At 41.6% G+C, this 12,963-nt stretch overlaps 1 long non-coding RNA gene across 3 annotated transcripts in view; it reads right to left on the minus strand.

Moving 5' to 3' along the window:
• Positions 1 to 12,963, minus strand: part of LOC113603221 (uncharacterized) — a 51,648-nt gene that overhangs the window by 9,500 nt on the left and 29,185 nt on the right. Inside the window, exon 5 of one of the 3 annotated variants that reach the window (XR_008289364.1) lies at positions 5,038 to 5,177. The exons of the other annotated variants lie outside the window; for them this stretch is intronic. This is a non-coding gene — a long non-coding RNA (uncharacterized LOC113603221). The remainder of the gene's footprint in view (positions 1 to 5,037; positions 5,178 to 12,963) is intronic. 3 annotated transcript variants of the gene reach the window in all.

A 12,963-nucleotide genomic window follows, 5' to 3' on the forward strand; every position in this document is an offset into this window, starting at 1 on the left:
TTACATAGTAAGTGCTTAGTAGGCATTAACTACTACTTTCTTGTTGGAAGTACTCTTGAAATATTTTTACTACACAATGTGATTCAAAAACTTACTTTATTGTAAAATATATCATGCCTATGGAAGAGTGTAAAAACATTTCTGCGGATTAAAAACAATAGGGTGAACACCTATATTCTCAGCACCCCAGACTAAAAACTAGAACACTGCCAGTATCTTAGAGTTCCCTGTAAGCCTTCCTAAGCACATTCCCGTCCCTCCCCTCAGGAGGTTACTGCTCTCCTGACCTTTGCATCATTATATACTTGCTTCACTTCATCATTTCAGTTCTTATAAGTGGACCTCTTCACCATACGTTACTTGTTTTTATCTTTCAGGAATTTTATATTAATGGATTGTAGTATAATATATTCTGTGTCTTGCTTTTTGCATTCAACAGATGCAACTAACTGTAGTGAGGTGGGCAGCTCTTGTCCATTCAGTGTCACTGCTGTATAGCATTTTATTATATCAATACCCCACCATTTATTTTATTTTATTTTTTCTATTACGGGAATCTGGACTGTTATTGATTGATTGCTATTGCAAGCACTGCTGCCCAGAACATTCTTCTACATGAGCCCTGGTGGACACATGAAAGACTGAAAGGCTCTAGTAAGTCAAAACCAGGACTAGAGTTGCTCAGTTGTAGGATATTCGGATATCCAAATTTACCACATAATGGTAAACTCTTTTCTTTTTTAAATTTTTTAATGTTTATTTATTTTTGAGACACACACACAGAGAGAGAGAGAGAGAGAGAGAGAGAGAGAGAGAGACTGCAAGCAGGGGGAGGGGCAGAGAGAGAGGGACACAGAATCCGAAGCAGGCTCCAGGCTCTGGGCTGTCAGCACAGAGCCCGACGCGGGGCTCAAACCCACAAACTGTGAGATCATGGCCTGAGCCAAAGTCGGTCGCTTAACTGACTGAGCCACTCGGGCACCCCTAAACTCTTTTGTAAGTAGAGGCACATGAAGACAGTTTTGACAAAAGATTATTGCATACACATTTTGGGTCCTCACAAAAATTGCTCTATGTGGTAGTCAGTCTCCAAGATTTTTTGGTTTCACCATAAAACCCAAATGACCCCCTTCCCTGGTATTCACACCTTTGTGTGGTCCTCTCCCACACTGTACTGAGGTTAGCCTGTGTGACCAAGAGAAGAGAGTAAAAGTGATGATATGGTTAAGTTACACAAGACTGTAGCTTCTGTTTGGGGTATCTTCTATCTTTATGTCTCTTTTGGATCTCTCATTCTGGGGGAAGCAGTTGTCATGTCATGAGGACCTCTTTGGAGAGGCCCACAAGGTGAGAAACCAAGGCCTCCACCCAACAGCCAGCAAGGAACTGTGGTCTGCCAACTACAATTTTAGTGAGCTTAGAAGTGAATTTGAGACACTAACTGCCGGTTGATAGCCTGGCAAGAACCTCGTGAGACACCTCCAACCAGAATTGCCCAGTAGTCTGTACCTGGACACCTGGCCCACACAAATTGTGGGAGACTATACATGTTAGTCTAAGCTAAGTTTGGGGATAATTTGTTATGCAGCAAATAGAACTAATACATAGTCTAGTAAAGAAGCAAAAACTTTAAGCTCCCTTAAAGAATTTATGAAATAAAGCAGGATATCAAAACAAATAGATTGAAGTAGTTACAAATGTAGGTGTTATTAAATTAGTTGGTCGTGTGAAAAACACCATAAAGGTGGGAAACCAAAGATGATTTGTCATTCATAACCTGTAAAAACATGTATCAGTGTCTTCAAACTTTTTCCTTGATCTTGATTTATGACTATTGAGTCCTTTAGATGTTTATATAAGATATTCTTAATGTAAAACATTCATTATAACATAATAGTAAAAAAATAGAAGTCATCTAAATATACAGAAATAAGAAACATTGCTAAGTGATATATTCACTCGATAGAGTATTATAGTCATGAAAAAAAATTTTTTTTAAATAATGACATGGGGCACCTGGGTGGCTCAGTCAGTTAAGCATCTGATTCTTGATTTTGGCTCTGGTCATGATCTCACAGTTCGTGAGTTCAAGCCCTACCTCTGGCTTTGCTCTGACTGTGGAATCTGCTTGGGATTCTCTTTCTCCTTCTCTCTCTGTCTCTGTCTCTCTCTCTCAAAGTAAATAAATAAATAAATAAATAAATAAATAAACAAACATAGGGGCGCCTGGGTGGCTCAGTTGGTTAGGCGACCGACTTCGGCTCAGGTCATGATCTCACAGTTTGCAAGTCCGAGCCCCGTGTCGGGCTCTGTGCTGACAGCTCAGAGCCTGGAGCCTACTTCAGATTCTGTGTCTCTCCCTCTCTCTACCTCTCCCCTGCTCACACTCTGTGTCTCTCTGTCTCTCAATAATAAACGTTAAAAAAAGGTAAACATTAAAAAAAAAAGTAATGACATGCTTCCAAAACACTGTTAAATGAAAAGCTCAGGATACACTACAATGAGGATAAAACCAACTATACACGGACTTAACAGTAAAAGTGGGCATTTCTCAGCTGGATTATGTGGGATTTTGTTTTCTTTATTAAACTTTTTCTGGACTTTAAGTTCTAACAAGCATGTGTTATTATTTTATTACTAGGAAACATATTTAACACATGGAAAAATTATTCTTGATTAACTTTTAGCACTGCAAAGAAACGAGAACTATAATTTTTTCCTTCACATTGGAAAAACATACTCTACCAAACAGACACCAATAACAGAACATCTGCAAAGGTTCTGGTTGTTGCTTCAGGTTGGTTTCCATCTAAATCATCTTGGTCTTTAGACATAATCATGATTTTCTATTTTGTTATAATTGCTGATGCTTTTGATTTTTCTCAGACAAATGAATGTAATCTGTCGTTTTGTTGACATCAGAGGTTCTGGGGAAGGAGTCAGAGGATAAATTTATGGAATCTCTAAAATTTCATGTGACTCCAGCTTATATTCTTTGGTTTCTGCCCATGAAGAGAGCTGGAAGGAGTTAGATGAGATCTCATGGTCGGGGGCGGGGGGTGGGGGGCAACATGGAGGTGAGAGCTGCCTGAGATCTTTTTAAATTCAGAAGGGTGTTTATCCAATGGTGTCTTTATTAGGTCGAATGGGGTCTATGGCCATAGCCTGAAAAATGATGCCTTGTGACAGAATAAATCTGAAAATTTATCTTGATATTCAAAATATTTTTATCTATTTAAAATATCTTAAAACTTAGCGTAGGAATACACTAAAAATATATTTTCTTTTTAGAATTCCCTTTATAAAAATATTTTTGGCCATTAAATAAAACTTGGAAAAGACCTTGAAATGCAAGATTTAACTGCAAAGAGTTAACTGAAGTCCCACCACTTAGGCAGAACTGCTCCAATAGTTTGATGTGTTTTCCTGGTATTTACACTCTCTTTATGCATTTCCATTGCATTCTGGGCTTCTATCTTTTATGCTTTATTGTTACTGCATCTTCTCATGAGGACTAACCATCTTTTTCTCAGTCCTTAGAGCACAGTATTTAACAAACACTTGTCGAATGGCTAAGTTGTTTGGACAATACAAGGAAAAGAGAAGATCTGTGAGTAATAATTGAAGCTCCAGGATTCGGCAGAAAGACATCATGGCTTCTAGGTTTCTTTGAACCATAGTACTGGATCGCATTTGCTTCCCAAAAGAAGGAATTATTTTGTTTTATCATGTACAAAATACTGATCACAAATATTTCAGGCGATAAGAAAAAAATATTACCAGTTACGGCAAGTGCTGGAAATTTATAATTTGGTGACTTCATAAAGATCTAATCAATCCAATATCACGTTCCCAAGCATTATTTTACTAAGCACTCCATTTATAGGGAATCTTGTAGCCAGAATTTATTGTTTGTTTAGATTTTTCCAATGCCCTCATCACTGAGGTCCTTGGTTGCATGTGTAGAAGATTAAGAGATACAATAAACTCTGAAGAATAGACCGAGCGACACATACTAGATGTAGGCCAAACTAAATAAATATGTCTATTTCTAAGTCCTGGAGTTCAGCAAGAATAAAAACAAATTCGTACATGTAAAATAAGTAAAATTTTCATAAGGAAGATACTTCAGCCTTAAATTGATTTGAATTTGCCCAAGTAAGCAATTGTTTAATCTTTAAACCAGTATTCATAACTATTTATATCTTACAATTACACTTTTCAAAACAATATGGGCCACAAGGAAGTACAACCAAGAAATTATAAATTCCCCAAGGTATAGATTAAGGACAAGGCATTTCTTTCTAACTCAGAACAAATGATTTTAACAATCCTGTTCAAATCGGCTGTTAGGAAGTTGACAAGAACAAAACACAGCTAAATGCAATTCCTCCTAATGTCAGGTTAAAAGCCAAACTCCCTATGTTCAATCTCCAGGTGTATGATGGTGGCTGACTTGCTCAATCTCTTTGTGCCTCAGTTTCCTCACCTATAAGGTGGGACAATAATAGTATCCATCTCAACGTGTTGCCGCGAGAATCCCGAGTTAATGCGCGTTAAGTTCTAAGAACAATAACTGCACATGGTAAGTGGTACATAATTATGAGCTGCAATTATTATTAGAAAGTGAAACAAACCACTTGCCTGTTGTCATCTTTATATTTGGTGAGAGAATGCCTTGGTCCAGCTCTCCAGCTTTGATCCTTCACTCATTCTTTTTTGTTTTGTTTTGTTTTGTTTTTAAGTTTATGTATTTATTTTGAGAGAGTCAGGGAGAGTGCGAGTGAGGGAAGGGCAGAGACAGGGAGAATCCCAAGCAGGCTTCATATGGTCAGTATGCAGAGCCTGATGAGGGCCTTGAACCTGTGAAACTGCAAGATCATGACGCGAGCCGAAATCAAGAGTTGGACACTCAACCGACTGAGCCACTGAAGTGTTCTAGTCTCACTCATTCTTATCTTAGTTTCCTCCTTCCCCCCTTTACAAGAATGCTTCCCTTGTTCCCCTGTTGACCAGATCCCATCTTTTTCGACTTACGACTTATAAGGTAGAATGCTACAATATGCTGCTAGGGCCAGAATGGCTCAAGGCTCATTCCTTTGGGAATTCGTCTTTGTATTTCCTGACATTGTAGAATGAGGCATGGTGCTTGAGAAGACCCAATATGCTTAAGAAATCTGTAAGAAAATGTAAGTGATTTCTTAAAATGCTTCTCTTCTTAAAGTAAACCTCTTCAAATTTGTTGTTACAGAGTGCAGGTGACTGAGTACCTCATTAGGCTATTATTTCAAAATGGAGAATAAAACAAAAATTTTCTGTGTGAGGATCATCGTCGACATGTCTGTGCATGAAGAAACCAAATATAGTTTTTCTTTCCTGGGAGATCTGACGTGAGAAACCAGTTGTCCATTTCACTGCCTCTTCACTTGTGGCCACCTCCGTGGTGACAGCCCACTGTGGACAGAGAATGGCAGGTACATCAGGAGCTGACACCCTGGCGTTATACCCACGATTGCAGATTGTATTACGTGGACCAGTCACTTCTGTTCTCAAGCCTCAGCTGTCATGGCTACCTTATGCCAGCTGTACAACGATGCCTGCATTGAAGCAGGGACCCGGTCTAGGTGGCAGTGTGATGTCCCACCCAATTCTTAGGTGCATGACTCAGTTCGCTTACTTTACTGGGAGGGCATTGTAACCTCTCCTATCAGTTGCAAAATCTTTAACATCCAGCAACAAAGAAATGTGCTGTGGACTGTCTTCTGGAGTTTGTGCCTTCATATATAGGACTGCAAAGCCTATTAAAGAAGAACATTTCGGGGCGCCTGGGTGGCGCAGTCGGTTGGGCGTCCGACTTCAGCCAGGTCACGGTCTCGCGGTCCGTGAGTTCGAGCCCCGCATCAGGCTCTGGGCTGATGGCTCGGAGCCTGGAGCCTGTTTCCGATTCTGTGTCTCCCTCTCTCTCTGCCCCTCCCCCGTTCATGTTCTGTCTCTCTCTGTCCCAAAAATAAATAAAAAAAAACGTTGAAAAAAAAATTAAAAAAAAAAAAAAAAAAAAGAAGAACATTTCTCTCCTCCCACCAAGGTCCTAGGTATCTTTTTAAATGCCATTTGGATCATGTTACTTCTCTGCATAAAATCTTTCAATTGCTCTTCCTTGTGTATGGGATAATAACAACAGTATTTGCGGGGTACCCATGACCGTTTGTGGTGGGTCCCTGGGTCTACTGCCCCCATGGGTACCCTGGCCTCTGACCCTAACAAGATTGACGTTCCTCTTGTTTGCCATCCTCTTTCTTCCCCATGCCTTGCTCTTCAATGGACCATTTCCTCTGAAGTTAAGGTGCTTCTTTGCTTTCTCTGCTTTTTATACATTCAGCTGAGGCATCTTGTCCTCTAAGAAGCCTGTTATGAACCTCCAAGGCCCTTGTGATGGCCCTCTTCTGTGCCCATCTGACCCTCATTGCTTCCCATGGCAGCCTTAGCTGTGCTGCGTTGTGTTGGCCTTTTGTGGTTTGTCTTGCCCACTAGTCTGGAAGCTTTTGAAGACAGGGACTGGACCTTTCATTTTGGCAGTTTCTGCACTCAATCCAGAGCCTAGTACATGGGTAACAGGGTCAATATGTGTTTACCAAACAAGTAAATGAAGAAAGCCTACATTTGACAAGATCTCCTGTATGATAATTAGGGATACCATAAACCTAGAGATTATAATTAGGTTGATATATGGCTGGTAGAAAACTGTCTCTAAAGAACTTAGAGCAGGCCTAAATCAGACAATAAATGTGATGATTTATAAGAAGGAGGAAGGGTGTGAGCTGAGAAGCAGAGGCTACCGAACCTGAGTGGGATTTCTTCAACAGGTCACACCCAAATGATTCAGCTCTGAAACCAATCAGGTATAAAATTCTGCTTTTTGTACTAAGAAGTTCATCAAACTAATGCAAGTTGTGGGAGGAGAACTTATCTGAAAGTGACTCAAAATGAGCCACTATTTATTGAGCACCTGCTATCTCTTGGGCTTTTTCATTGGATGCTCTAAATTCATAGCCTCATTTAATTCAACCTTCACAATATCTCTATGAAGCAGGTAAAAATAGCCTTATTTTGTGAACAAGAAGACTGAGGCTAAGGAGGATTGATCAATGTGCCACAGGCCACACTGCTTTGAACAGACAGCACTGACTGGGCTGTTCCAAAGGCTGTGAATCAAAGGAGGAGCACCTCAGTTATTCTGTACTGAGTGCTGATTTTAAGGTGCTTAAATCAGCTAGATTTACAAGCTAGAATACATTCTGAGAGGCGAAGCCGTTGAGGATTTAGAGGTGATAATTAGTCACATCTTCATCTGTTCCAATTTCTGAATCAACCAAGGAATATGCAAAGAAGTCAGATAGATATCCAGATGTCAGGGGCGCCTGGGTGGCCCAGTCAGCTGAGCGTCTGACTCTTGATTTCGGCTCAGGTCACGATCCCAGGGTCATGGGAATCCTGTCTGTTTAACCCAACCAAACCAAGTGCCAAGTGCAGCTTCCAGAACCACAGCCCTCAGCCTGGAAGGGGCCTGCCCCCGGAGCTCACCACAGGCAGGAAGAAGTCGGACTCGGCAGACAGGCGATTCTAAAGTAGAAGGTCTTGTGTGGACTTAGCCTCAAATGTTCAGTGAAGCCTCCTGGATTCATCACTCAAGCCAACCAGTCAGTGTGACATTACATCTCTTCAGAGAAATGTAAAGCCAAAGAGCCAAGTCTTTGCCCCTTCACAGGCCAGAATGCTAATTGACGTATCAATGTGACCAAAGCAGGGGAGGACCGGTATGATGGTTCATTTTATGTGTCAACCTGGCCAGGCTATGGTGCCCAGCTGTTTGATTAAACACTAGTCCAGACATTGCTGTGAAGGTATATTTTAGATGTAATTAACATTTAAATCAATAGGCTCTGAGTAAAACGGAATATCCTCCCTAATGTGGGTGAGGCTTATCCAATCAGTTGAAGGCCTTAAGAGCAAAGACAGTTTCCCGAAGAACAAATTTTCCTCAATACTGCAACATCATCAACTCTTACCTGAATTTCCAGCCTGCCAGTCGGTCTTATAGATTTCAGACTTGCCAGCCTCCACAACTGTGTGAACCAATTCCTTGAAATTAATCTTTCTCTCAATCTCTCCCTTTAAGCGTGAGTGTGTGTGTGTGTGTGTGTGTGTGTGTACTTAGGTATATACACATACATAAAAAAGGTTTCTGCTAATACAACTGGAATTGTTGAAAGTGCATCTGAGGTGTTAGGGTGGAGGCCATGAAAGCTGTGTTCACGTTTCTATGGGTTTCCATTGGATGAGGTATTGGCCTTATTCAGTGTGTCCCATCAGTATGGACTATCTGGAGATGTTTTGAGCATGTGAGATGGTTTAAATAGCCCCTAATGATGCTTGTCAGTGGTGCTGTGGAAAAGATGCTCATGTCATAAGAAGGCTGACTCAGGTGGCTTGCTGTTGGGAGTACTAAAACTATTTTGAGAGCAGCAACATTATTGTATGCTTCTATTAAATAATAATGCAATTTTTTCATATTTTAACATTTGTGAGGTTCTTTCATGTCTATTAATTTATTGGTTTTCCCATAGGGCCTAGCACACAACTAGGCAATTCTGGAATTGAGTTGAGAGTGTAATAATGGCAAATTAAGAACGAAATTTCAACTTTAACCTGTATTTCTCTGTTTTCTTTACAATGACTTGTCCCTATGAGTTTTTTTACAGTAGTCATTTTTTAAAACCAGCGTATTAGTAATATTCTATTATTACTTGGTTATTTAATTATAAATTAAAACGCATAGCTCATAGGATTTTTGACCAGAACTAAGCAAGAAATTAAAATACAAATGAGAAAATTACCTAATTTGTAAATAACATTTCTCTGAAATCAATTATCTTATTTTCATAGGCAGCACAATTGGAAGAGAAATCTGTCTGTTAAATTCACCCAAAAGAATAAAAGAGTTTTTGGAATATAAAAAAAATACTGCCTCTTTAAATGTTAATGAACACCAGCTTTATCATTTCTGAAGAGGATTTTGCTTTTTGTTTTCTCTTCCGGTGAAGAATTTTACTGCCTCCTGTCTGTCAAAGGGACACGGGCTTGAACCTGAGATTTGAGATCGTATAAATAGCTGATCTGGAAATTTCAAGACAAAACCATCCGTTACCCCTCAAGTGCCATTAAATTTTCTCCTTGAATTATTCTGTCAACATTCTTGGTCTTGCCAGCGTCGATATAGTCACCATGTCATGCCCAGCTGCTTAACTTTGAACTCTACGAGGAAGAGATGAGTCTTTTTGGAGCCGATACCAGTTCCCTATTTGGATCATTTGCAGAGCAGAGAACATGAGCCTGGGCACACGGTATCACAGGAAGGCAGAGGCTGAGGGTATTAACAAGCCTTGTTCTTAATATTTCATGTGGAAGACAACTCAAGCAGAGCACCAAGGTGAGACATCATCTCTTCGGAAGGGGTGTTAAGCCCTGTTGCATTGTGAAGGCATGCTTAACGGAGCCAAGATTTCCTAGACATAGTTTATTGCAGAGGCCAAGTGCTGTCCCTGGGCCTGCAGCATCAGCACACTTGGAACTTGAAAGAGATGCAAATTCTCGGGGCACCTGGGTGGCTCTGACTCTTGATTTCAGAGTCAGAGTCAGAGTCTTGATCCCATGGTTCGTGGGTTTGAGCCTTGTGCCTGGCTCTGGGCTGACAGTGCGGAGCCTGCTTGGGATTCTTTGTCTCCTGTATACCTCTCTCTCTGTCCCTCCCCTGCTCTCTCTCTCTCTCTCTCTCTCTCTCCCTCAAAAGTCAATAACTAAACATTAAAAAAAAAGAAATGCCAATTCTCAGGCTCCACCCCAGACTGACTGAATCAGAATCTCTGGGAATGGGGCCCAGCAATCTGTGTAACAAGCCTCCAGGGGATTCTGATGGACCCTCAAGTTTGAGAACCACGAGTGCTTAGCACTTAAGCTCTCACAAACTCAGATACGTGAACATTTGGGGTTTTCAAAATAAGATGAAAATCACATTTTCATGGAAGAGTTTCTTAGTAAAGAAGGCTCTGGTCACATAAAAAATAATGAAATAGAGAGAGACAGTGTGTTTGTTGCTCGGGGAATAGAAGTGATCATCTGGAAGGCCCAGTTCAGAGATCTTTGAGGCCCTGACTGCAGTGACTCAGGGAGCATGGGCAGAAGCAATTTGTAAGAAGAGTTTTCATCAATTTATGGACTTATATGCCTGGAATATCATCGTTCTGGATCCCTATGGCTTCATAGAGCAAGGATGGCTCAGGCTAGGCCTTGGCACAGTGTGGCCTCAGGGTGCCAGGCTGAGGGTGAGATGGGTGGCCTGCTCCTGCTTGGCTGGGACTGGGGACACTGATATACTCCTGCCCCTTCCCCATCAGGAAGGACTGGGCTGGGGCTAGAGGCCTGAGTGGGAGTCCCATACCCACAACCACTGAGCTGGGCATCTTGGGCAAATCCCATCCTGTCTGCACCATCTTGGGTAAGTCGGCCAGATGAGAGCCCATGTTGGGGAAGGGGTCATGATGGTGCTCAGTGCACTGGCCTCCCCTCTGCCCTTCACTTCCTGTATGCATTGAGGACTTCAGCAGAAGATATCTGTCCCCCTAGGACCTCTCCTACCAGAAAAGAGGTTTCTGAGGTGAGTGATTTCTAGGTTCACTTCCAGCTGTAGAAATCGATAGGCTGGCCTTGGCTCCGCATCCTAACTTTGAAGCCCTGTGGTGATAGGTTTTATGTATTGTTTCAAAGGGCTGGAGCCCTCCTCTGAAGGTTTGTTTTCTGGTGGTGGGCTTAGCAGCTCTATTTCTTTTTTCTTAATCTACTTTCTTTTACAAAGAACAAATGCCCCAAGTACAATTTGCACCCAGATTACTAGACTCTCAACTTAAACATTACCAAAAGCTATAATTTAGAAATTCTTTTATCTATCCCAAGCTAATAGCAGTTTTGCATGTCTTTATATTGTTTTCATCTGTTTCCTCAAACTCCCTCCCCTTTGGTTATTGTCTCTGGAATATGTGCGGGCTTGTTTAATTTTCGTGCTGAATTTGGGATATGGAAAAGATTACTCTTAATTATATTACTTATTTATTGGAATGTAATACTTTTTATATGGACCTTCTGTGCTACGGAAGCAGTGTGCTCTTTTCTTGAGGACATTGGAGGAAGGTTACTGAGGCGAGGATCTTAATTAAATACGGTCTGAACTAAAGCAATTCAGGAATGATCTAGTCTTCCTACCTGCAGACCAACTTCTCAAATGCTTCCTTCATCATGAAGCATTCACCCTGGCCTAGTAGCCAGCCAGTTCAGTGCTGTGTTTCTCCAACTCAGTGAACCAGTTACGGCCCTTCTAAAAAAATCACCCCAGGGCCTAACCAAGATTTCCCTCCCAGGAAGGTTAATGCATATTGAATTGGGTTGAGTTGATGGGGCATTTTCCCTGTTGTTGGCCTAGTGATTACAATCCGGTCTCTTAAATTGCACCAGGTCAAACCACAGCCACAATGGCTTTTAGAAAAAGATAGAATTCCAGTAAAGAATAGAGAATAAATCCTTGTCAGGCTATTACCAAGAAGAAAAAATATTCTATCTCACTGCATTTCTTAGTTAATAAAAGTATCTACCTCGACTTTCTCCATATTTCTGTGAGCCTGCTGGTAAGTCAGGAGCCAGAAATCATCAGCTTTGGACATGGCGACAGGGTCCAGACACTGTATGCTGTTCTGTAGGAGAGCAGGACCGGCTGCCTGATTTGTGGGGCTCAGTGCAAAATGAAAAGGTGAGGCCCTGTGTTCAAAACTTATTAAGGATTTCAAGGTGGTGACAGTAGAGCGTTAAGCCAAACCAGGGCCCATCTGAGCTTGGTGCCTGTAAGACCACATAGGTCATGCATTCGGGAAGGTGGCTCTGGCTCAGGGGGACACCCAGTTCAGGAGGGGAAGCGGTCGGTCATCTCCTGCTCTCCCTGTGTTCAGTGCAAGCCACTTAGGTTTGGGTGAGTCTGCACTCAGTTTTCCCAGCTTAGCTGCCTCTCTCTACCTCGACTCCACGCTTGACATGATCTCTGAGCTACGTGTATATTGCTGGCCGAGCAAATCACGTTGCCAAGGAGTCCTCAAAGGCCTGATGAAAGCAGTCAGAGGGTGGCGTGGAAGGGCAGCCTCACAGCTCCCCACCAAGGCTGCTCCGCTCTCCCTGAGGCAATCGGTTCGAAGAGCCTCAACTACATCTCCAACTATGGAGTTTTCTCTCCCTTTGAGTCTGACAAAACCCTTTGTGATACTCTAAATATTCCAGGCTTTTTTGGTTTTTTTCAAGTAATTGTTGTCAATGCCTGCCAAACGCCTTAGATCTTCCCCTCCTTGTCTTTACTGTAAATACTTCCCTTACTCTGTAGCAGCAACATTATGGCTATACATAGCAGCAAAATCTGTACAGCTATCTGTTTTTCTTTATCCTTATGTTCTCAAAGAATTCCAAGTCTTGCTCTATTGGTGTTTATGTAATTGTTCTAAGATGAATCCTCTCTGAAGGGAGCCTGATATGCACTCATAATCTCTCCTGGAAAAGGTTACCTGCCATTCCCACTGCTAATTGTATTTCTGGTTTCTGCTCATACAAACAAAACAAAACAAAACAAAACAATATTGTGATGTTCTAAACAGGGACTCACCGTTGGCCTCGTGATACTTTGCCAAAAAATGACAGCATTTGGAAATTGCAACTTCTAAACCAAAGTGCTGCTACGTGCCCTCCAAACTGGAGGTTGCCAGGGGAGAGGGGTGAGAGGCACTTTTATACGATATTCCTGCTGGTGGTAGTGGCCATGAGGCAATGAAGATCACAGACATTAGCAAATGGGTAGTTTAACTAAAATCATTCATAAAT

Source organism: Acinonyx jubatus, chromosome A3 (assembly GCF_027475565.1).
Source record: "Acinonyx jubatus isolate Ajub_Pintada_27869175 chromosome A3, VMU_Ajub_asm_v1.0, whole genome shotgun sequence".
NCBI classification, from domain to species: Eukaryota; Metazoa; Chordata; class Mammalia; order Carnivora; family Felidae; genus Acinonyx; species Acinonyx jubatus.